Below are 25,679 nucleotides of genomic sequence, written 5' to 3'. Positions count from 1 at the left end.
TACTCCCTTCCACCAAAGTGTAACAAAGTCAACAGGCTAGTTGTACAGTAATGAGAAAACCAACAAGGATCTCCTTCAGAGTAAGGCTGAAGGGAAACAATTTGTAGTAGTTAAGATTTATTCCCTTATCCTCCCCTCCAAATATTACATCTCTCAACAAAGAATTCTTGTTTAACTTTATTGAAAGTGTGTAGCAGGGTGGTGTTTAGAAATACTACCAATCTAAATGTACATATGTAGCATTGCTAGCTCTGAGTGAGCACGAGGAAAATGAGAATTTCAGTTTGTTACCATGACATCTCCTAAACAAAAGAAAAATATTAAGAGTACAGGATTTTTTTTTTTAAGTCAGTATCAGGACACTTCGTTAACATATTGATAATTGCTGTTCTAAAAATTAATAATAAGAATCAAGGATCAGAACTCTTACCATGATACTCTTTCCTTCCACTATCATTACTGGGGCATTAGTTTCAGCTCAATTTTAAAATTTCAGAGCCTGGGCTTAAAATGAACATTTCTGCCCATTAGCATTAAACAGGGAGCCACTGTTCCAGAATTTCACTTCACAAACCACACACAGTATTGCTGCTAAAGGAGATTTATAGTTAATTGTGACAAAAACGTCAGAATGGTTTAAGTAAAATTTATTATACCTTTTTTTAAAAAAAAATTGGTTCTTAATAGAGAAACTTATTAAGAGAGGAGCATTCAAAACTGAAAAACACAGCAATATAAAATAAATCTATCAGTAGATACCTAAGGCTACCCTGATTTTTGTTTTCCTGAGCCGATCACTGTGTATTCTTAAAGGGTTATTGGGCTCCGACCAGTATTGCCGAGGACCATCCTGGGAACTGGGAACAATGGTGAGCAGGATGCGGCTCCCGTTCTGAAGAGCTGCTGTGGGATGTAACACTCAGGCGGCACAACAGGCGACCGCAGCGTAGGGCGATGGGTGCACCGTGGACGTAGGGATGCAACTGGTCCCTCACTTTGGGGATAGGAGGTGAGGGAAGGGAAGGAAGCCACCTCTTCAGAAAGAAGGAGACCTGGGAGTGTTGCAGAAGCTAGAGGACTCTCTCGCCTTGGAGAACTGAAAGCAATTCAGGTAGGCTGTAACTCGGGGAAGGGTGGGAGGAGTGGCCGGTCGTAAACGATCCTGCTGGGGACCGGGACGGAAACAAGATTAGGAGGGCCTTACAAAGCGAATTTAAGGAGATAGGACTTATCCTAAGGGCAACGGAGATATTCTAAGAGATTTTAAACGGGAATAACACGATCGCATTTACTTTCCAATAAAGTATACCTCTCCGGTTGCAGTGTCGAGATGGGGGTGGGGCGAAGCCCGAGGCCAAAAGACTAGTAAGCAGAAAACTACGGTAGTCCAGGTGGAGGACGCTCGTGGCCTGTACAGAGGAAGTCAGCGCGTGGCAGGAGCGACAACCAGACGACCAGAAGGACGGAAGTAAAACGGATCCTGGGGCTTCATGACTGCGGGATGGGGTTGGGGGCTGATGTCCAAGCTGTAGTGAAGCAGTTGCTGGGGTGGGAGACTCGGGCAGTTTGGAGGGAAGGTGCGGAGCTCCGTTTAGGACACACAGGTTGTCAGATTTCTGTGGCACCCAAGTTAGATATGCCCGGATCTCAGAACAGGGCGGTCTGGAAGCAGGATGGCCCTCTGCGAGTGGACCAAACACCATCCGGAGAGCGCACAGAGAAGACGGCCCAGGACCGCTCCCCAGGGAACCCCACCCACGCAACTGGACAATGCTTATATCCCACTTTTCATCAAATATACGCTGAATTACAAAACACGCTGCGAGATCAGTAGGGGAGTTCACTGCTCTAATTTTTTTCAGGTGAGAAAAACGAGGCTTTAGTGTAAGGCTTGTTCATGATCACCTGACGGTGAGTCTTGCCTTTCCGTCTCCCAACCAACAGAGCCCCTACTCTGCCCTAAAAATTAACACAATGTATCCAATTGCTGAAACATATTCTTTCTCAAAATTTCGGTAGAGTGCATCAAGAAATACGATTTTTCTTTTTAAATGCCTATTGTTCCTTTTCTCCCAACCCTCATGAAATACTGTGATCAACTTTGTTTTAATAAATACCACCAGATACTAAAAATATGTTTAAAAAAATTCGGATAGAGGAAAATTTTAAGAACCTATCTCCACCAGTAAGCTCACAACTTCTTCAAGTTCTCTGAGCTGCATAAATAAACCTTGACAGATTCTGGCTTTACGCTTATTAACTCGGCAAGTCCATCCCCAGTCCTCCTATCTCGAGGACGTGCCTAATCGCTCCCCCACCCCCCGTCCCTCTCCCTCCTTCCCCCGCCCCCCTCCGGCCGCACCACCTGCTCCCGGCGCCTCCCCCTCTCCTCCCGTTTGCCCGCCCGCGCCGGTTCTCACGCACCGCCCGCGGCCCACCCCGCCGCTCCCACCCGTTTCACTTCCTCGGTGCTTCAGGATCCGAGCCGGACCGCCGCAAGCCTAGCTTCCCAGCCCCCCCCGCACTCCTGCTTTCCCCCGCCCGCCCTCGGGCGCCGCGCCCCCCACGAAGTTCTCCCTCCCGCACCGCCCCCCGCGAGGACTTCAGAGGCGGTCCCTGGCCGGCCGGCGCTGATTGGCTATCTCTCCGGCGCCCCGCCCCTGTGCACGCGCAGGAGGTGGGGCGGGCCCCGAAGCGGGCGCGCGCGGCGCGGTCCCGCGGGCGAAGCGTCCGTGACCCGCGTGCCGGCCTCAGCGTCCGGGCCCGGGCGTCCGCGAGGTGGGGGCGGGCGGCGGCGGCGGGGCTGTACCCGGGCTGGGGACTCACGTGGCCCCGAAGGGCACCCTCCCCCCTTTGCCCCGGCAGCGCTCCCTAGCCGCGGCCAGTCGGGCGTCCCGCAGGGACTGGGAGCTGCCCGAGGGGCCGTCGTCGTCGCCAGCCCGGTAGCCCGGATGTCGCTGCCCCCCGCGGCGGGGCCGCCGACGCTCCTCTAGGCCCCGGGAGGAGGCTCGTCTTAAAGGGACAGTGCCGAGTTCGTGCCGGAATGGGCGGCGCATCCTGCCCTCCGTGCGCGACCCGTGTCCTGAGGGGACGCCGCGGCGCCCGCGCCATGGGCCCCCTCCTCCGGGCGGGGCGCAGTTGGAGCGCGGCGCGCCCTGCCCCGGGATGGCCGCAGATGGCCGCCCAGAGGCCGGGTTTTCTCGGGCCCGAGCCGTGGCCGGTGGCGCCGCGCGGGGCCGGGAGGCGCCGGCCTGTGATTGGCCGAGGCCGCCGTGAATGCAGGACATTGTCTGGTCGCGGCCGTCTCTGTCCCTGCCCGCCGCCCTTCCACAGACCAAGATGGGTGCGGAGCGAGGGCTCTGGTCGCCAAGGTGCCCGCGGCCAGGGAGTGCCTTCAATGGTGGGAACACCACAGTGGGAAAACGTAACTTTTACGAGATCACGGATTCTGAGAATGGCAAAAGGTGCTGTTTCAAAATACAAAATCATTCTCAACAAGGAAATAAAATTGTGTTTGATATAAAGGTTTCCTTTAAAATTAAAAATATTAAGGTAATTGAAAAGGGCCAACTGTCATAAAAACGGATTAGTTTTGTCTTCAAGAGTCCTTTAAGACCTATGATAATTCTTCTGAATATCCTTTATGAAATTTTAAGCTATATATTAATACATATTCATATGTATATGAAATAACCTTGTTCTGGATAGTACAGCCTCTCTGGGTCTTAGTTTCCATATTTGTAAAAAAGACTGGACTGGTAGCTTTCCAAGTTTGTTTCTATTGTTAAAATAACTCTGACTCTAAATCTAGACTTAAACTCCTGATATGTACTATGTGTTGGATCACATCTCAAGGTCTTGGAATAAATGAGATCTTTTAAAGAGCCCTCGAGGAGATTTCAGTTCTCAGATCATCTTTGAATGTATGTGGGAGTTATTTAAGTGGAGTTGTAATCTTTCAGTGTGTAATTTTGGAGTAGAGGGAAATGAGAGCAGTAGAGAAATGTATGGAGATCAATCAGTTATTAGTCAATGTGAAGAGCAGGGTTTTCTTTCATCCTAAATAAGTTTTCTGGGTAATGGAATATTATAATAAAGAATAGCCATCTTTCCTATTTTGTTCCCAGTATCAAAGGAGTAGAAAGATGGCAAAGGAAAGAAGACACATATGAAATAAGAGATACACAAATGGAAAATGTTTGGAGAGTTTTGAATAAAACTAAGTTGCATTTGCTTTTTAAAAAGCTGGGTAGGAAAAATTATTGTAGAGTTAAAAGCAGACTTGTGTTAATACAGATTACCTGTGTGTTTATATATGTATGTATATGTATACATATGCATATATTTAAATCTGTTTTAGTTTTTTAAGGATTTTATTTTAATTCCAGTATAGTTAATATACAGTGTTATATTAGTTTCAGGTGTACAAAATAGTGATTCAACAATTTCAGACATTACCAATATAGATTATAATATATTATAGCTTCAGTTTAATGCCCTCTTCAAAATTAAAAAAAAAAGTCAATGATTTCATTTAATTGAACAATCAACAAGAATTAGAGACTTGGAAATGACAAACAAATGAAGGAAGGGAAACATCCAGAAAACAAGATAAATTTAATGGACATGATTCATTGCAAGAGACATGACCTCATTCCCTATTAGAGGGATTTCCACTAAACCAGATTTGATGTTAAATAAATTTATCGTACAGACTTTCCTCAAAATTATACTAATTTAATATGTTTTTTCGTTGTTATCATTGTTGTTTTGTGGTATGGAAAAGGAAAAAAGAGAAGAGATACAATGAAAAATTTAAAACATTGTTGCAACTTCCTTAAATGACAGTTGTTCCAATCTCCTCTACCTCACCCATCATAATATGGGAATAAAAGCAGAAATAATCAGCATAAAGATTCTAGCTGTCCCCAGAAGTGAAACGTGAATAGTTGTGTGGATGTCTGTGAGTGATGCGAATTTAGTTTTGATTACTTAAACTTCTAGAATTTGAATTGTTAATTTCTAGAATTAAACTAACTTTACCTGAAAGTTATTGAATAAATGATTAAAAGTTAGGGATTAAGCTGAGTGAAATAAGATGTTTGTAGTAAACATAAGCAGCAGGTTGTATGATATAGTCTATAAGGCATGAAATGACTAGCCAAGTAAGTTTGAGACTTTTCCAGCAAGTCTTTTCCTTAGGACTTTTGCTTTGGTATTCCATATGTAACTATAGAATAAGCTGTATAGAATCATAATATTTACCGAACACTTGGTATATACCAAGCACTGTTTTAAGTATCTTCTTAGAGGCTCACAAAAATCCTAGGGAGCAGGTACATTATTATCCCCATTTTATTTATTTATTTATTTATTTATTTATTTATTTATTTATTTATTTATTTAATAGGATATGTTTTATTTTTTTTAAAGATTTTATTTATTTATTTATTTGAGAGAGAGAGCACGAGTAGGGGATAAGGGGCAGAGGGAAGGGGAGAAGCAGACTCTCCTCCGGCTGAGCAGGGAGCCTGATGTGGGGCTCCATCCCAGGACCCTGGGATCTGGACCTGAGCCACAGACAGATGCTTCATGGACTGAGCCATGCAGGTGCCCCTATTATCCCCATTTTAAAGATGCAGAAAGGTTAGGTAGCTTGCCTGAAGTCAGACAGCTGGGGGGCAGAGCTGGGAATCGGGCCTAGAATCCTGTCTGACTCTGCTCAAAGTCATGTGGCTATGTGTTCTCAATCCCTGAGCAGGCTTAGTTATTTCTATGGGTGTGATTATTAATGCACTTTTGATCAGATTTTTTTCAACAGATACACATTTAAATATTTTGCCCTTTCATCCTTTTATATTTCAGGTGAGCCTGTGGCTGCCGGAGGGCCGTCTGTGGTTAGTTTGCTGCAGAAAGTCAAGCATGTCTGTCACCTTTGAAGAGAAACACCCCCCGAAATTTGCATCTCTGTTCTCTTTTAACCAGACATGGACATGGGCAGTAGCACATGGGAAAGTCTGCTCACCTTCTGCTTTTTGGTGTTTTCTCTTTCTCTTTGTTCTTTTTCTTCTTTCAGGCCTATGGCTTCATGGGACCCCGAGAATACTGGCTGGCCATGTTGGGTACATTGGGTTGGTGTCCATCCCAGCAGAGGTGCTGGTGTTCATACTCAGTATCGGCCGAAGTCTGCCAAGTCACTCAGTTCTTCAGAAGACGGAGAAAGGAGGGGAGACCAAGAATGCGTGACAGGAATTTGGAGGTTCAGTAGCATAAAGCTGAGAGAAGGGCTGGTACTTTCAAGACATTCCCCCCCCTCCCCTTTCTTCTTCAGTCTGTACCTTCGGCTGAGAAGTTGCACATCCTTCATGACAATCAAGGGTAGAGGGTTGCTGCCTCTCACATTCCTTGGCCTCTAGAGGCCTGGTGCTACAGGCAGTAGACAGGTCATGCTCCTGGGGAGCTCTGCCAAAGTCCGGGGGAAAGGGGCTTTCAGTCTCAAATCATTCCCTGTCATTGCTTGTTCACGGTGCCTGTATCGGGAGGGTTAAGAAATTAGAAATAAAATTATTCTGAAGGGGATCACTTGCGACTCATTAATCCATGTGATTTCTGATGCTCATTATCACTGAAAATTGAGTTGCCTAAGTCTGTTTAACTTTTGTGATTAAGGATCAGCGCTAGGATTTGAGGTTCCAGGGACAGAGAGGGATGAAAGAATTGTGTTCAGCTGTCCTCCGCCCCCACCCGCCCCACAGCCAGCACCCAGTGCTCTTTGTCCTTGGCCAACAAGTGCTTCTCCATCTCCCGTAAAACACTGACAGGGAGGTGGACAGCACAGCATGGAGCACAGGCCAGCGTTGGGCAACCCGATCCAGAAGTCCTGCTGCCATCAGTGTCTTAGTCCCTAAGGCGCCTAGAGGGGCAGGTCTAACTGAAGCCTGGTCTCATTAGCCAGGGGTTGTCTTCTTATTTTATTGTAGTTTTACAGTGTTCCATAACGAAGCTCTTTCCATCTGACATTTTTCTTTCTTTTTTAAAAGATTTTATTTATTTATTTGACAGAGAGAGGGAACACAAGCAGGGGCAGTGGGAGAGGGAGAAGTAGGCTTCCCGCGGAGCAGGGAGCCCGATGTGGGGCTCAATCCCAGGACTCTGGGATCATGACCTGAGCCGAAGGCAGATGCTTAACGACTGAGCCACCCAGATGCCCCCCATCTGATATTTTTCAAATCCAAATATTTAAACATCTTATGAATGTGTAAAACTATTTTAAATCTAATAGCAAGCACCTACTCCTGTATCTTTGTACTAGTACTTCTCACTCAACAGGTGGCCACCCTCTCTTCCTGGGCTCCAGCACACAACCAGATTCTGGCACGCCATCTTCCTTCTTTAACCCCTCAGCCTGGGGTGGGGATGGCTTCCCATGGCGGCTGCCCCCGGATGCCTCACCTTGCTGATTCCTTTCACTTGGCCCACACTTCTTAAAAGTCTTTTCTGAAAGTCCAAGTGAATGTGCCTTTCCTTCCCTTCTTGGATGGGGCCTGCCTCAGACATCCATCATGATGTGGCCCCTTATTGACATCTCCAGTTTCATCTGTGGCCTTTCCCTGCTGTGTTTTTTTTCCCCCTCTCATACAGCAAACTACTCCTGTCCCCCACACACTTTGACCCTCGAGGATGCTGTTCTTTCTGTCAGGAAAACTCTATGAAGACTTCCTTGGGCTCCTTCCACATGGGCTGCATCTCTTACAACATTGACCACATTGTATTGGAATTGCTGCTTGGCCCTTCGAAAAATGGAGGTTCCTTGAGGTCAGAGCTCACGGCATTCATCTGCACATCTTGGTGCTTAGCACCGTGCCAAACACATACAAGAACATGATGAAGGAATAGCTAAATACAGATTGCCATTTCCTTTATTGATTCTTTATCCAGATCAGCTGTCTGGCTTTTTCAAAATTTAATCAATTCAAAATGAAGTTTCAGGGCGCCTGGGTGGCTCAGTTGGTTAAGCGACTGCCTTCGGCTCAGGTCATGATCCTCGAGTCCCGGGATCGAGTCCCGCATCGGGCTCCCTGCTCAGCAGGGAGTCTGCTTCTCCCTCTGACCCTCCTCCCTCTCATGCTCTCTGTCTCTCATTCTCTCTCTCTCAAATAAATAAAAAAATCTTTAAAAAAATTGAAGTTTCATTTATTTCAATCTTGTCAATATTGATGTAGATAAAATGATTGATACCCTCTAATTAACATTTACGTGGTAGCATGCTTTTACTACACTGGATACACCAGATCTGCTCTCAAACCTTGAGTAAATTAATATTTCTAATTCAAGTGTTTACAAATTTTTTTTTTAAGATTTTATTTATTTATTTGACACAGAGAGACACGGCGAGAGAGGGAACACAAGCAGGGGGAGTGGGAGAGAGAAGCAGGCTTGCCGATGAGCAGGGAGCCCAATGCGGGGCTCGATCCCAGGACCTTGGGATCATGACCTGAGCTGAAGGCAGACGCCCAATGACTGAGCCCCCCAGGCGCCCCTCAAGTGTTTACAATTTAAGGTAATCTGATTTCTTTATTAGCAGCGAAGCTTTTTCTTTTGTGTAACAGTCATTTTCTAGGTTATTTATTTGGCAAATGCTGCTTTCCTTGTATCAGCTTTGCCTTAAGAAAAGTAATTCTGTGTTGTACTCCACTACAACTGAGAAGTATCATTTTGCTATTTTTTGCCTGTAAATACAAAAATATCGAGAACAATGTAACAGTCCTATTCTTTTCAAGGCAACTTCACTGTCTATGTGTTTTTGGCAGCAAGAGCAGGGGATGGACCAGCTTCTTCCCGTCCCTTCCCTGTGTTTCTCTAGCTCTAGCAGAGACGTTTTCTGTAATTGGTTTTCCACATTTGCCAAGAGTCTGTTTCCTCTTAACATTCAACATGTTTAACAGAAGTCTTGTAATAGTTCCAAAAATAATAAAGCTGGTCCCAAGCATAAAAATGATCCATACACAACACATTGTTTTTTTTTTTTTGTCGTGGCTTTGGTTTGTTAAGTTCTTTTTAATAATTTTTAGTGTCAAATCATGTGGTAGAAATAAAAAGCTTTTCTTCACAGTAATAAAACCCACTATAGAACTAGAATCAGTGACTTGTGCATAGGGTGAGAGTTACCTGCTGAGGCCACCCCGGGATTTATGGCCACCTCAGTGTCCAGCTCTTCTTGCTGGGTTGGAAGTGGGACATTCCGGTTAAATTTAATGCCGTATCCTCAGAAGGAACAAAAGCGTGTTTGAGCTACCTGCTTCTGATATATTGGGAAGGCTATTCTTAATCTGATGAAATTTATTTCTCACGTTGTCAAATGCTAACATAAAAAAGCAACACTAGCTTATATTTTATCCACCCCCCCATCACTCCTAGGAGGTGGTTAAGGTGTCCCAAAATAACTTTCTCTGTTTTAATAATTAGATATTGGACAATTGAAAAAAATGTAGATTTCCTTTAAAATTGTTACTTGATTTATTGGTGTTGTAGTCATCATTATTATTACCACCACTGTTATTATGAATGAAGGATCTTTAAGTATTTAGGGCATCTGGACTTGGGAAGAGCTTTAAAATCCCAGAGAGAAATCAGAGGCACTGGCAAGCAGGTATCTGTGGAGCTGAAAACACAATCTCTATGATTTTGTGCAAGGCATTTTAACCTTTTCTTCATCAGTGAGTTAGAATCCAAATGATAAGCCCGGGGTACCCCAATGTTTATAGCAGCAATGTCCACAATAGCCAAACTATGGAAAGAGCCCAGATGTCCATTGACAGGTGAATGGAAAAGAAGATGTGGTATATATATGCAATGGAATATTACTCAGCCATCAAAAAAATTGAAATCTTGGGGCACCTGGGTGGCTCAGTCGGTTAAGCATCTGCCTTCAGCTCAGGTCATGATCTCAGGCTCCTGGATTCTAGCCCTGCATCGGGCTCCCTGCTCAGCGGCGAGTCTGCTCCTCCCTCTCTGTGCTCTCTTTCCCTCTCTCTCTCTCTCTTTCAAATAAATAAATAAAATCTTTAAAAAAATTGAAATCTTGCCATTTGCAACAACGTGGATGGAACTAGAGGGTATTATGCTAAGCAAAATAAGTCAGTCAGAGAAAAACAATTATCATATGATCTCACTTATATGTGGAATTTAAGAACAAAACAGGATCATAGGGGAAGAGAGGAAAAAATAAAACAAGACAAATCAGAGAGGGATACAAATCATAAGAGACTTTTAACCACTGGGTATTGTATAAGACTGATGAATCACTGACCTCTACCTCTGAAACCAGTAATACATTATATGTTAGTTAATTGAATTTAAATAAAAAAAATTTAAAAAACCCAAAAGATAAGCCCGGGGAAATAAAACTAATAACCATGGCGAAGAGATGTTGCCCTCTGCGTCACTGTTAGAGTGACCATCCCAGAGCAGGCGGATTCTATCCCCCAACTCACACCCATGTTTGGAAACCTGTTTCGTCCTCTCCCCAGATCCACTTGTCTCTGCTGAAGGAGCCCGCCATTTCCCACAGGACCTGGACGGACCATGAGCTAAAGGTCTTGCTGCTCCACGCCCGTCTGGGGTCCAGCAGCATCCATATGACCGGTGACCGCTTTGGAAATGCAGAAGCTCAGGATGAATCTGGGCCTTTGGAATCCAAATCGGCATCTTCACAAGGTCTTTGGGGGACCAAGGGCAACCCTGATATGAGAAGCCTGGCTTAGAGCACCCCCAAATGAAGATAAACCAAGAGTGCCACCCCTGGGGAAGTGGGAACCCCCTTATATATAGTATATTTTACCCCCTTTTATATTTTAGCCTATGTTTCCAGGGAATGGAAAGATTTGGGGTGGGGGGATAAAAAAAGAGTACTCACCTTACTAAGCCTAATCAATACATAAAGTTCAAATTATATGATCACCTTCATGGTAAACAAAATGAAACACTATGGTGGGCGCAGGTGTCATGTGGTGGAGAGGTGTTACATTTCGGATCTGTGTTGGTTTCCTAGGGCTGCTGTGACAAAGTACCACAGGCCGGCTGGCTTCAGCGACAGAGCATCCGCTGGTTCTGGAGGCTGGAAGTCTGAGACCCTCGCTCCCTCTGAGTCTCTGGGGCTAGCCCTTCCCTGCGTCTTCCTAGCTCCCGCGTCCTTGGCCTGCAGCTGCCTGGCTCTGCCCCGTGCCTGGCTCGGCACATGGCACTCTCCGTGGGTGCCTGCCTCCGCACCTGGGGCTCTCTTCCTCCTCTGTGGAAACTGGTGATCATTAAGCCCCCTCTCCCCCAACTCCAGTATGGCCTCACCCACAACGCTGTGCTTTCCAAGTAAGGCCACATTCTGCTAGACCTGGGGATCCAGAGATGAAGAAGACATGGCCTTTGGAGGAGATCCCGGTCAGGAGGGAGACGGGAGAGCAGCAGGAGGGGTTCCCAGGGTGTCTTTCCAGCCAGACTCCAGGCCACCCCCACGATGATTCCGTGGCCCTGGAACCTGGATGTGTAACAAATCCCAAGCGATTCTGACGCAGACAGCCTCACTTGCAATCCCCCGCCAGAGGCATCAGGATCCCAGCAGAGGTCCCCATGCCTCCCAGCTCGCCCAGAGCGGCCCCCAAGTGTGCTTGCTGACAGACGACGGTGTGTGTGTTTGTGTGCACGTGCGCGTATATAAGAATGAATCTGAGCAGGAGACCCTAGTTGTGGAGAAAGCAATCAGGAATTGGTTGTTAGAATACAGGTGACAAGAGCCCTCACTCACAGTGTCATGACAGACACTTTTATTGTGGCGAAGTCTATACACTAACCTCAAGCATTTCAAAACAGAGGTGGTTCACTCATTCATCCAATACTTCAGTGCCAAGTTGTACTCAGTGCCTTGGGATTTGGGGGGTTTGCTCTTAATTTAAAAAAATTTAATAAATTTAGGAAATTAATATAACACATTTTGATTTTGCCCATTTTGGACATGTAAAAATTGTCATCATCACAGCGAGGACATCAATTATTTTATTTTACATTTGTATGTATTTTTTTCTGAATAGGTAAAACCAAAAGGTACAAAGGATAACGGTACAAAGTGAATGTCTCTCCCACAGAGGTGACTGCTGTTACTTGAGAAAAGCCATTTTAACACCAAAGAAATAAGAAGGACATAATCTTAGAGAAAAAAGAGAGCTTTTCCCAAAAGGGAACAGTTAGGGGGAAAAATATGTGTATATATTTTTCCTTTTTTTTTATTCATCCATCACTTTTTTCCAAGTATTTCCACACTCCTTTTATGAATGAGGCATTGTTCCAGGTGGGAGGAGTACATCAGAGAACAAAACAATGCAAACACCATTCCCTGCCTTTTTGGACTTACATTCCTATGGGAACTGAATCTGAAATTGGGACACAGAAGTCCAAGTCATATGAAAAGGGAGAAGCCAACAGAAGCTAAAGGAAGAGGATGTCCCAGCCAGCCAAGTGCCCCCCGGTGACCTCCAGGCGCAAGGGGTACAAAGGTGGGCATGAGGTTAGAAATCGCCACCTGCCATGCCCAGGACTGCTCAGAGGATACGCCAGTCAGACCAGGTGAAGGACTGCATGTCCGGGTCTCATCGGCACTTGAGAAGCAGAGCCTGACAATAGAGTTTGATCCAGATGTGAGTACAAGTGCAAGAGATGGGTGGTGAGATGGAAGGGATCTTCAGGAGCAGAGAGGAGAGTGATTTTAATTTTTTAAATAGGGTTTCTGTTCATGCAAAGAAACTAGCTAAATCTGTTTGTCATTTGCACACTTTCTTCTTCATTCTTCCAGTATCTGGGCGTGCCCCTCAACCAAGGTAGCCACTGAGCTATAAATTACTGGGTCTCTGCCGATGGCTCTCCGATCAGGACATTGGGTGGGAAGCATCGACCTCAATCTTTACACTTCCTAAAAATTAATAGGCTTTTTAAAAAAAAGCAGTTTTAGAAAAAAAAATAAAAAGTAGTTTTAGTTTTTTTTTTTTTAAAGATTATATTTATTTAATCATGAGAGACTGAAAGAGAGGCAGAGGCAGAGGGAGAAACAGGCTCCCTGCTGAGCAGGGAGCCCGATGCGGGGCTCGATCCCAGGACCCTGGGACCATGACCTGAGCCGAAGGCAGACGCTTAACCAACAGAGCCACCCAGGCATCCCTAGTTTGAGGTTTATAGAAAAGTTTTTGTATATGCCCTCATCCATCCCAATTTCCTCTATTATTAACATCTTGTGTTAGTGTGATAATTTGTTACAATTGATGAATGTATATTGACACATGATTATTAACTAAAGTCAATAGTTTACATTAGTGTTCCCTCTTTGTGGTGTACATTCTGTGAGGGTTTTTTGTTTTTGTTTTTTTTTTAAATAATCTCTACAGCCAACGCGGGGCTTGCTCACAACTGAGATCAAGAGTCACATGCTCATCTGCTGGGAACCAGCCAGGCGCCCCACGTTCTGTGGGTTTTGACAAATGTATAATGACATATATCCACCATGGTAGCATCCTATGGAATAATTTCACTGCCCTAAAAATCCCTTGTGCTCTGCCTATTCATCTGTCCTCCCCCTGAATCTCTGACAACCACTGGTCTTTTTACTATCTCCATAGTTTTTGCCTTTTCCAGGATGTCACATAGCTGGAACCATACAATATGTGGCCTTTTCAGATTCTCTTCTTTCACTTAGTGATATACATTTAATGTATATGCTATATGTATATGTAGATATACATGTCTTTTTGTGCTTAAAAGCTCATTTGTTCTTCACACTATATATTATTCCATCATCTGGATGGACCACATTCGTGTTTCCATTCATCCATTATAAGGACGTTTTGGTTGCTTCTAAGTTTTGGCAATCATGAACAAAACTGCCTATAAACTTTCGTGTGCAAGTTTTTGTGTGAACATAAATTTTCAACTTATATGGGTAAATGCTAAGGAGAGTTATTGTAGGAGCACATGATGAAAAAATGTTTAACCTTTATACTTTTCCTTCAAGAAACTCTTCCCTTTGTGTAAAATTTTGAATGCAGAAAAAAAATGCAGCATAACATTTTGTCTTAAAATACTATGTTGCATGTAATTTTTTTTCTTGATATGAGGTCGTCAGTTTAGGAAACTGTATTTCACATCACAACACAAAGCTAAAAAATGTTTTTAGCATAACTTCTTGGGCATTTGGCTTTAAAGAATAAACTATTTTTTTAGAGCATTTTTAGGTTCACAACAAAATTGAGGTTCCCATATACCCCTCCCCACATTTGTTTTTAATGCTGTCACTTTTTTAAAAGATTTTATTTATTTATTTGTCAGAGATTGAGAGAGAGAGAGAGAGCACAAGCAGGGGGAGCAGCAGAGGAAGAAGCAGGCTCCCTGCTGGGCAAGGAGCCCGATGTGGGGCTCGATCCCAGAACCCTGGGATCATGACCTGAGCTGAAGGCAGATGCTTAACTGACTGAGCCACTCAGGTGTCGCTTTTAAAAAAATTTTTTTTTTTAAAGATTTTATTTATTTATTTGAGACAGAGAGAATGAGAGAAAGAGCATGAGAGGGAGGAGGGTCAGAGGGAGAAGCAGACTCCCTGCCGAGCAGGGAGCCCAATGCGGGACTCGATCCCAGGACTCCAGGATCATGACCTGAGCCAAAGGCAGTCGCCTAACCAACTGAGCCACCCAGGCGCCCCAGGTGTCCCTTTTAATGCTGTCATTTATAAAAATATAGTTACATGTAGATTTATTAATGAAAATGTTGATTAAAAAAACCCTACAACTTCTAAAATTCAAGAGCAATAGCAGTTCACAGAAACAAGTATACACAGTGCACACCTGTGTTACATAAGCATCATTTCCTCTGTCCCACCCCCTGTCTTGGTCATCACTCAGTTCCTGTGTAAGCTTGACATCATTTTCCCATGCTTTGCAAGCATATTTACACAAAAGTAGGGTTTTCTTTTGCCCTTATTTTCACAAAAACGGGATCCTACCATAAATAGTGTCCTGCTAGCATAATTTGTTTTCTTTATGTTGTGAACTTTTCAGCTTAGGCATAAAAACTTTATTCTTTAAAATATTTTATTTTTACACTATCTCCACACCCAACATGGGGCTTGAACTCTCAACCCCGAGATCAAGAGAGTTGCATGCTCCACCAACTGAACCAGCCAGGTGTCCCTAAACCTTATTTTTGTAATGGCTGGAATGTATTCCTTAATCTATCCCTTCTCCTGGTGTGGAAATTTAAACAATTTTGCATTAAAAATCATGTTTAAGTAAACATCCTACATACTCGTCTTTATGCATTTGTGCTAAAACCTCTGTAGGATAGAGTCAGAAGACTAGAATTGTTATCATCTGGTCAATTTACACACACACACACACACACAGTCACTCATATATATGATTTCCCCCCTTTAAATTCCATCAACATTTCATGAACAAGTAAATCCTTAATCCTGAATGTTATTAAGCATTTTTATTTTTTGCTGATTTGAAAGACAAAAATGTGTATCTCTTTGTTTCAACTGATATTTACTGATCTTGAATGTCTTTTCATATGCTTGGAAGCTATTTGTATTTCATCTTTTGTGAATTGTCTGCTCATGTCGTTTGCCTATATTTTCTCTTCATGTAATTTTCGTTTGCACAAGTCATATATTAATGTAATATTATGATTTAAAAATTCAAACAGTGTAGAAGTGTAAAGAATTAAAGATAAAAATTCTCCACCCAGAAATTAGTTATCAGGGGTACCTGGGTGGCTCAGTCGGTTAAGCAGCTGCCTTCAGCTCAGGTCATGATCCCAGGGTCCCGGGATCAAGCCCCACATTGGGCTCCCTGCTCAGTGGGGAGCCTGCTTCTCCCTCTGCCTGCCGCTCCCCCTGCTTGTGCTCTCTCTCTGTCAAATAAGTAAATAAAATCTTTTAAAAAAAAGAAATTAGTTATCATAGTCAAAAGTTGGGATGTATTTCTCTAATTTCCTGTGTGTGGGATACATACATATACAATGTGCATATGTGTGTATATATGCGTATGTGATCACAATATATATATTATTCTCCATCACATTTTTAACCTAACAATATATTTTGTATAGGTTTATATATTATATAAATGGTTTTACTTAATAAGATGCCATATACATCTATATAGAATCCTGATTTTTTTTTACCATTATTTAGTATTCCATAAATTTTTTGTCTTTTTCTTCCTTCCTATTTAATGAACAAGTATATACTACTTACTGTGCATAAGGTACCCTTCTAGTGCTTGATAAAAATTAGCCCATTTCTTCGTCACAACTATCCCATGGAGTAGATATTACTGAGATCCCTATTTTTTTTTTTTTTATTTGCGAGAGAGAGAATGAGAGAGAGCATGAGAGGGAGGAGGGTCAGAGGGAGAAGCAGACTCCCTGCTGAGCAAGGAGCCCGATGTGGGACTCGATCCTGGGACTCCAGGATCATGACCTGAGCCGAAGGCAGTCGCTTAACCAACTGAGCCACCCAGGCGCCCGAGATCCCCATTTTTATCAAAGAAACTAAGTTACAAAAAAGTTAAGTACTTACTCAAGATCACACTGCTGGTCAGTTACAGAATAGATTAAAATTTGACTTGACAATTCCCGTATTGATAGGCTTAAGTTGTTTCCAATTTTTTGCTCTTTCGCATAGTGTTGCAATAAACATCCCAGGGAGCCAGCGAGAAGCTTGAGTAAGGGAGCGGCAGGAAGTCAGGTCCAGAGGGGCCGAGAAAGTTGGAAGGAGGTGCCAAAACAGGCAGGAGAAAGAAGGGCTAAGGGCACATGGTATGATCCATAGACAGTCTCCAGAAAGAACACATCTTTATAGCTTTTCTAAGGAAGGAATAGACCATGGAGCCAACCAAATGCAATTTGTCTTGAGGACAAGGTCAACAAGAGCCAGCCTGCTGGGCAGGCTACCATGTGGAAAACTTGATTATTAAGCCACAAGCGAGGACTCTGATAGTCATTATTTTTCAATAATTAGGGGGCTAAATATGGAACAATATCACATTATGTTATCAAGTAGCATATTAATATGATTTTACTGTTTACTTGGCAAATACTCAGTATTTGTGGAAAGTTCACTCATATTGAATTGAATGAAATGAATACAGAGTGAATATTTGCTGTTTCTTTTTGGATGACATTTTATAGCTAAAAGAAGAGAAAGGCTATTTTTTAGGATAAGGAACTAAGAGATGTATAAAAGAGAAAACAAGCAGTTGAAAAATAAAAGTAGATGAGAAATGATAAAAATTAGTAGAAATTGTGAAATGTCTTAGACTGGTCAAACAAAAAGCAAAATGGGCAGAAGTTTCCTCCCTAAGTTGCACTGAATTTGAAAATGCGGAAGTGGGATTAATTTTAGATTTTGAAAAAACTGAGCTCCTCAAAATTCTATTTTTAGAATGAACATCATTATCTTAAAAGTCCTTGTTGCACAGATAGACATTTGTTCCTGGATGGGAACATTTAATATCACAACAATATCAACTTTCCCCCCAAATAAGCTATACATTAAGCACAATTTAAAAAAATTCCAATAGAGTTTAGAGGGTTTTGGGGTACTTGGATGGTGCAGTCGGTCAAGCGACCCACCCTTCGCTTCCTCCCAGGTCATGATCTCAGGGCGGTGAGTTCGAGCCCCCGAATGGGCTCCCCGCTCCGGGTGGAGTCTGCTTAAGATTCTCTCTCCCTCTATGCCTCCCCCATATGCTCTCTCTCTTTCTCTCTCAAATAAATAAATCTTTTTAAAAAAAGAATCTGGGGAGTTTGAGGGGTAGTGGTAACAGAAATGTAGAAATCTGTGACACAATAAAAACATCAGAAACAGGTCCGAATATGCATATTAAATTTTTGTCATCTGAAATTAAAGCATTTAGATGTAATGAGGAAAAGACGAACTGCTTAATAAATGACACAAACCAAAGATTTGGAGGTGGCCCATCAACTTGCAAAAAAAAATTTTTTTTTAAATAAAAATTTCCATGGTTGGGAATATAGTACAGAAAACAGAACACTCTTGAGGTCCAGTTGGAATATAAATTGGCACATTTCTTTTTTCTTTTCCTTTTCTTTTTTAAGATTTTATTTTTAAGCAATGGCCACACCCGATGTGGGGCTCAAACTCACAACTCTGAAATCAAGAGTCACAAGGTCTGCAGACTGAGCCAGCCAGGTGCCCCCCCTAAACTGATACATTTCTGGAGAGAAATTACATACATAGAATCTTTAAAAATGTCTATACTTTATGAACCAGTGCTTCTACTTCTAAGGATGTATTTTATTTTATTTTTTAAATATTTTATTTATTTATTTGACAGAGAGAGAGAGACAGAGCACAAGCAGGGGGAATGGCAGGCAGAGGGAGAAGCAGGCTCCCCGCTGAGCAGGGAGCCCGATGTGGGGCTCCATCCCAGGACTCTGGGATCATGAGCCGAAGGCAGATGCTTAACGATTGAGCCACCCAGGTGCCCCTACTTCTAAGAATGTATTTTAAAGAAATAATTGTTTATGTGTCCAAAGATTTAGCTATAAGAATGTTAACTGAGTCTTGATTATCCTAAATTATTTATAAACCTAGTCAACGGAAGGAGAGGAATAGATAAATTATAGCACATCCACACAATGAAGTACTATACAGCCATCAAAATGATGTAGAAAATCAATGAGGTAACATTTATTGAGTACTTGCCACGTGCCAAGTAATTTCTAAGAACTTTCCATGTAATAGTGCATTTCACCTCCCCGCCACCCTATGAGGCAGGGCAATTATTACTTCCATTTTATAGATGAAGAACTTGAGGGAGGGGGTCTGATCTCTTGCTAGTAAGTGGTAGCGCCTGTGTCAGAACTAGACGGTGGGACTCCTGAGCTCATACTCCTAATCATTACAATTGAGGAGATTAGGTAACAACAATGGAAAATTTATATAATAGAATAGGTGAAAAAGAATAGTATATGCTGTATGATTCTGTTTTCATAAAAGAACATACGAGTGTATAATCATAGAAAGAACCTGGAAAGAAATACAGTAAAATGCCAAGTCATTTTCTCTGGGGGCTGGGGTTCTTGGTCATTTGAACAGATGCTGTTGGTGCCTTGGTCCCCACCCCCAAGTCATCACCTGGAGTCCTTTATCACAGGCCATAAGTTTTCTAGTCTCTCTGCTTAAGGGCATGTCTGGTGGTGTACGGGGCAAGCTAGAGTGCTAGGGAGCTGATGTCCCCAGAGCAACTCCCTCCAATGACAGAGATAAGGAAAATCTGTGTCCTAAGATGGCGGACCGAGCCAGTGAGAGAGTCTCAGTCCTTGCCCCGGGGCTCTTCCGGGTTCTTCTCCCTGCTCTGCTTCCAGTTTCCTCTCCCTGCCCCGCTTCGCGCACGTGCCAAAAGTGCCAAATATGTGGAAGTAGAAGTGCATAAATTGCCCCCTTTGTGCTCAGGGCTCAGACCTTTGGAGATCACTCTCCTCTGAGCCCGCTGGTGTTAAATAAACCTCCGATCCTCCAAGATCTCCAGGTGCTGCTTGGTTCTTCCATCAGGTGATCCTGTCCGGGTTCCGGAACAACAGAAGTCACCCTTTGCTGGGGTGTGTCCTTGTCAGTTTCCCAGAGGGTCCTCAATGGGAATGAGCCCTGGGGTACACATAGTAGTAATGCATCCAACAATGCACCTTTATTAGCTTTTTCTTTTCTTTTTTTTTTTTTTTTAAAGATTTTATTTATTTATTTGAGAGAGAGAGAGAGCATGAGCTGGGGAAGTGGAAGAGGGAGAGGGACAAGCAGACTCCCAGCTGAGCATGGAGCCCGATACTGGGAGGGGGTGCTCCATTGGCGATCATGACCCGCGCTGAAGTCACACACTTAACCGGGCGCTCCTATTAGCTTTCTCTCCTCCTCTCCCTATCTCATTTCTTCACGCCCTCACTATGCTCCTGGGAGCACTCCCTCCCCAAATTCCTTGCACCTAAATCTTGTCTCAGAGTTGGCTTTGTGGGGAATCCGAACCTGGAGATTAATTTTAATTTTCCACCTTTTGTTTGTTTTCTTTGTTTACTGCAGTAGGCACTGCATTTTAACAAGTTATAAAGGAAGACAGCGTTGTTGTCTTCCTTTATAAAGGAAGGAAGGAACTCCCTGGACTTCTAGTTAAACAAGGTGGGTTGAGCACATGCCTTTATCTCCCTCCCAAGACCTCAATTAATGCCATTATAGGAATAAAATATGCAAATACACAAGGGCAAGGAGGAGAGGAAATGCCACCACCATGTGGACTTGGCAAAGTGAAATGTCCGTGAATAGCGAGTGCAGCTACCACGGAAGGTGGCTCCGTGTCTCCTCTCAACACTGCAGGGCCAGGGGTCCAAACTCCATGGCTCCTCACACAGGAACTGGAGGTTGACGGTGGATGCGGGTACCAAGGAGGGGGTGCAGGCTGGGTTTGAGAACTCTGGGGAGTCACTTATGAGGTGGGGACAGGTGGGACAAGGGATGGTCACTTTTATTATAAGCCTTCTAGTACTATTCGACTTTTTGGAAGCGATGTGCATATATTAGTAATTTTTAAATAAAAGACCGAAGGGATATTTTTATCATTTAAATGTGGGAAAATCAGAACTAGATTGGTGCTGAGTGCCATTAGATAATCCGTTTGATACACACGCACACTTGCTCATAGCAGCAGTAGCCCTGATCGTCAAAAGGTAGAAATAGACCAAATGTCCATCAGTGACTGAAGGACTGAGTAAAGTGTGGTGGACACATGCGGTGGATTATTAAAGTATAAAAAGGCATGAAGTACTGATATCCACTACAATGTGTATGAACCTCGAAAACATTGTGCTGAATGAAAAAAGCCAGACACAGAAGGCCACATATTGTATGATTCCATTTATAGGAGATGTCCAGAACAGGTAGATCCATAGAGAAAGAACACAGATTTGAGGTCACCAGGGGCTGGGTGGAAGGGCTAATGGGGATTAACTGCTAAATAGGTATGGGGTCTCCTTTGGGGTGATAAACACGTTTTGAAACTAGATGGGGGGGTTGCATAGACTGTGAATGTGCTAAATACTACTGAATTGTTCACCCTAAGATGGCTAAGTTTATGTTATGTGAATGTCACCTCAGTTTATTTTTTTAAATTATTTATTTATTTCAGAGAGAGAGAACGAGTGGGAGGGACAGAGGGAGAGGGAGAGAGAATCTCAAGCAGACTCCACACTAAGCAAGGAGCCTGACGTGGGGCTTGATCCCACGACCCTAGGATCATGACCCGAGCTGACACCAAGAGTTGGACACTTAACCGAATGAGCCACCCAGGCGCCCCAGTGCCACCTCAGTTTAAAAGAAAGAAAGAGGAGTGCCTGGGTGGCTCAGTTGGTTAAGCGTCTGACTCTTGGTTTCAGCTTAGGTCACGATCTCATGATCCATGAGATCGAGTCTCATGTGGGACTCCATGCTCAGTGGGAAGTCTGCTTGAAGACTTTCGCCCTCTGCCCCTCCCTCCAAATAAATCTTGAATTTATTTATTTATCTTGAGGGGGAGAGAGCAGGAGCGGAGGGGAGGGGCAGAGGGAGAGGGAGAAGCAAACAAGCAGACTCCCCACTGAGCAAGGAGCCCAACTCGGGGCTCAATCGCAGGACACCAGGATCATGACCTGAGCTGAAGGCAGACGCTTAACTGACTGAGCCACCCAGGCACCCCTAAAATAAATCTTTAAAGAAAACAAAGAAAGAAAGAAAAAAGCATTCAGGCTGAGAAAGGAGTGGGAAGGCAAGAAGAATTGGAAAGCACAGCACCACTGCACATGTCCTGTTCTGAGAAATTTTGTTACGCGGACAGGTGATGCTGCCTGACAGGATGACACGAGGCCCTCGGAACAGGCCACCCCATGGGACATACACGTGCCAGCCCCATGAAGTCATGGAAGCTCCAGTGGCAAAAGGCCCGGGTTCCAATGGGTCTTGATTATGTAGTGAGATATTTGGAATCAGGAAGAGAATTCCATGTGCTGAGTTTCTGTCTAGATTTAGTAGACACAGATAAACATAAGAAACGTTAAGGGAGCATTTTTTAAAATCTCTTTACCGCCAGCTCGTTCATGTCCCATGTGGTGTTCCCCAAATCCCAACTTCATCATAAACACATATTGGGCCGATTAAAGAGCTAAGTGCTTCTCTTTCTTACTCTCTAAATCCATAATCCACAACCACATTTGTTATGCTCTGAATTGTGTTCCCCCACCTCCCAAATTCATATGCTGAAATCCTAACCCCCAGTACAGCCAAATGTGACCTTATCTGGAGATAGAATCTTTACAGCGGTAATCTAGTTAATTTGAGGTCAGAGGGGTGGGCCCTAATCCAATATGTCTGGTGTCCTTATAAGAAGGGGCAGTGGGGATACAAAGACAGACACAAAGGGAAGATGATGTGAAGAGACACAGGGACAGAGAGCCTTCTCCAAGACAAGGAGAGGGGCTGGGAGCAGATCCTCCCTCACCAGCCCTCAGAAGGGACCGATCCTGTGACATCTTGATTTCAGATATCTAGCCACCAGAACTGTGAGACAATGCATTTGTTGTTTAAACGACACAGTTGTTTTTTTTTTAAGTAGGCTCTACACCCAACATGGGGCTCAAACTCACAACCGCTGAGATCAAGGGTCACATGCTCCACTGACTGAGCCAGCCCGGTGCCCCTAAACCACACAGTTTTTAATACTTTGTTATGACAGCCCTAGCAAACTAATGATACATTATATAATAATCCTTGCTTTTCATCCCTAATGTGCCCATTGTCTGCATAAATACTTTGCCCATCGTGCAATGGTTGGTCAATGGAATAAACTCACTGTCCTTTTATTTATTTATTTTTAAAGATTTTATTTATTTATTTGAGAGAGAGCGAGCACAGAGGGAGAGGGAGAGAGAAGCAGTCTCCACGTTGAGCAGGGAGCCCGATGCGGGACTCGATCCCAGGACCCTGAGATCAGGACCTGAGCCGAAAGCAGACGCTTCACAGACTGAGCCACCCAGGTGCCGCCTCCATAAGTACTTTTATTATACTAATTGCAAGGAGGATGTTGGAATATCCGTGCTTTCACATGAGTCAGCAACTGCTTGAGGGAAAGGTGTAACGTGGGGTCTGGCTGATTTGTACACCAGCGGCTCCCAAGTCGCACACGGGCCTGTGTGGAAGGACGCAGCAGAGGGTTGACTTTGCAGCCTTTTACCAAGTTCCTGTAAATGTGAATTCTGGGCAGCAGCTCCTGGGGACTGGAACGTGGCTATTTTAATGCAAAATTAATTGTCAGATATAAGACTGCACGGGCCTGCTCTCTGGTGACCAGCTCACCCTCTAGCTAGGTGCCGGCCTTCTGTCCTCAATGCTCCATAGTTTGCTAGCAGTATTTGCATTATCATAAATGATTTCAGCATCTCAAACCCAAAACACAACCCTCTTGGTCAGCTCCCACCCACTTTGTAATTTTCTTTTTCTCGTTTATTTCCACAACAGGAAGGACATCGTTTCTAGAATTTGTGTGTTATCTCCACTTGCATCTCATCATCATCCCCATCGGAAGATCACAGTTGTATACCTTTGACACCTGCTTCGATTTGGAGCTGAATTCCGGGCATAAGGAATGATAAAAATTCTATCTTTAATGTCCTATCAAGAAAGTCCTATGTGTTCTATCTATGATTTTTCATGCAATCACTGTGTACAACTATTTCATGTTCTGAAGAGCATCTTGATGTGTAGATTAAGTTAATTTGAGGCAGGAAGATGTAATATCCCTGGAGACGAATGTTTCTCTCAGGATGAGCTCTACATGTGCTGGGCGGTGAAGCTGCTCTTACCCTCCCATAAGCCCATGGATTCAACGCGACCTTTTACTGAAGGTACACAGACAACCCATCCAAAAATGTCCCCATTCACAAGATATAAGGGGTGTGTCAATTTCCTACGGTGGCCGTAACAAAGGGCCACAAATGACGTGGCTGAAAATAGAAATATACTCTTTCACAGTTCAGGAGGCTAGAATAAGCTCCAAGTGAACATGTCAGCAGGGCTGTGCTCCCTCTGGTACCTGGAGGGGAACCCTTCCTTGCCTCATGCTAGCTTCTGCTGGTTTGCTGACCATCTCTGGCATTCCTTGGTTTGAAGCTGCAGAACTCCAGCCTCCACCCTCACCATCACATGGCCTTCTCCCTTGTGTGTCTCTGTGTCTTCACATGGCTACCTTCTTCTCAGGACCCTGGTCACACTGACTTCATTTTAACTAATTAACATCAGTAAAAATCCTATTTCCAAATAAAGACAAATTCTAAGGTACTGGGGTTAAGACTTGAGTATATTCTTTTGGGGGTGGGAGGGTGCAATTCAACCTATTACTAGGGGATAAGGTAAACCTCACAGATTTGAGGGCAACTCATAAGGCAGCATTTTTGTTTAATGAGACATCTTATTTACAAGAACGTGCGTAAAACATATAAGCATAGTTAAAAAATCATAAGGCAAATACCTATGTAACCCCCACTCAGGTCAAGAAACAGAATCTTGCTAGTACCAGAGAAGCCCCCTGTGCACCCCTCCTTTGTCAGAACCATCCTCCAGGGTCCATCCAGCATCCCACATTGAATTTAGTTGTCATGGCTCCTTGAATCTGTGACAGTTCCTCATTCTTTATCTTCCATGACCTTGATATTTTTGAAGAGTGCTAGTCATTTTTTTTAAAGATCTTATTTATTTGAGAGAGAGCAGGAGTGGGGAGAGGAGCAGAGGGAGAGGGACAAGCAGACTCTACCCTGAGCACAGAGCCCAACATGGGGCTCGATCCCAGGACCGACCTGGAGCCGAAATCAAGAGTCAGAAGCTTGACTGAGCCACCCAGGTGTCCCACTAGTCACTTATTTTGTAGGACGTGCCAAAGTTTGGGTTTGTCTTGAGGTTGACGTTATACATTTTTGGCAAGAGTCCCACAGAATCATGCCCTTCTCAGCACATCCATCAGATGGTACACGATGTCCTCACATCTTATTGATCATTTGATGAAGGTGGTGTCAAGTTGGCTAACCACCAAGTTAGTATTCTTCCCTCTCCAATAATATCTTGTGGGGATACAAGCAGACTCTACCCTGAACACAGAGCTGAGCCTATGTACATATCTTGTCATTCTTTTGCCCACTGCATTTAACATTCATTAATGATTCCTATCTTTAACAATTACTGTGTTTTTGAGGATTTTGTTTACATCACGCCTTCTAGCTCTATTAATTGGTATTCTACTCTAAGGAAAGCTGTCTCTTTCCCTCATTTATTTATGCAAGTATTCACTTATATCATGGATGTTTGGTTCCACGGTTTACAATTGATTGCTAGCATTGAGTTCTTTTTTTTTTAAAGATTTTATTTATTTATTCATGAAAGACAGAGAGAGAGACAGAGGCAGAGGGAAAGGCAGGCTCCCCGCGGAGCAGGGAGCCCGATGCAGGACTCGATCCCAGGACCCTGGGATCATGACCTGAGCCGAAGGCAGACGCTTAACGGACTGAGCCACCCAGGCGTCCCAAGTTATTTTTTTCAAAGCATTCCAGATTTGGCC

General features: G+C 43.7%; 2 long non-coding RNA genes across 2 annotated transcripts; both read left to right on the top strand.

Moving 5' to 3' along the window:
• The first annotated feature begins 2,738 nt into the window (after positions 1-2,738).
• Positions 2,739-6,579, top strand: LOC145720905 (uncharacterized). The gene is made up of 2 exons (XR_014144182.1): positions 2,739-3,464; positions 5,866-6,579. It is a non-coding gene; the product is annotated as an uncharacterized LOC145720905 (long non-coding RNA).
• Positions 6,580-8,122: 1,543 nt separating this feature from the next.
• On the top strand, positions 8,123-24,401 carry LOC145720906 (uncharacterized). Its single transcript, XR_014144183.1, has 6 exons — positions 8,123-8,560; positions 10,530-10,716; positions 11,051-12,683; positions 20,132-20,227; positions 22,953-23,109; positions 23,591-24,401. It is a non-coding gene; the product is annotated as an uncharacterized LOC145720906 (long non-coding RNA).
• Positions 24,402-25,679: the final 1,278 nt, after the last annotated feature.

Source organism: Leptonychotes weddellii, chromosome 4 (genome assembly GCF_054177405.1).
Source record: "Leptonychotes weddellii isolate Sample4059 chromosome 4, ASM5417740v2, whole genome shotgun sequence".
NCBI lineage: Eukaryota > Metazoa > Chordata > Mammalia > Carnivora > Phocidae > Leptonychotes > Leptonychotes weddellii.
The sequence above is the reverse complement of the archived record's forward strand: the minus strand, read 5'-3'. Positions and strand labels throughout refer to the sequence as shown.